The 255-nt window shown below is 41.6% G+C and overlaps 1 protein-coding gene across 1 annotated transcript in view; it reads right to left on the bottom strand.

The window, feature by feature from the left end:
* The window catches only part of LOC119586106 (alanine aminotransferase 1-like), a 58,538-nt gene that overhangs the window by 50,253 nt on the left and 8,030 nt on the right, over positions 1-255 (bottom strand).

Genomic DNA, 255 nt, shown 5'->3' with positions numbered 1-255 from the left:
TTAGCGATAGTGAATGACAGGTTAATGCCACCCTGAGTGCGAATGTGCATGACGACGCAAGTGCCGCATGTCTTCACTGACTTCGATTTAACATAGACAAATCGACCTTGACACATCTTGAATAATAAATGAAAAATGTTAAAGCACACAAACCGAGTCGCCGCAAGGACCCCGCACAGATAAAAACAGACAAACAAAATGACAAACCAAACATAAAAAAAGAAAATCCAAGACATCCACCTTACCCACACACAC

This window comes from Penaeus monodon, chromosome 21, assembly GCF_015228065.2.
Source record: "Penaeus monodon isolate SGIC_2016 chromosome 21, NSTDA_Pmon_1, whole genome shotgun sequence".
Taxonomy (NCBI): Eukaryota; Metazoa; Arthropoda; class Malacostraca; order Decapoda; family Penaeidae; genus Penaeus; species Penaeus monodon.
This window is presented reverse-complemented; position numbering and strand designations above follow the sequence as displayed.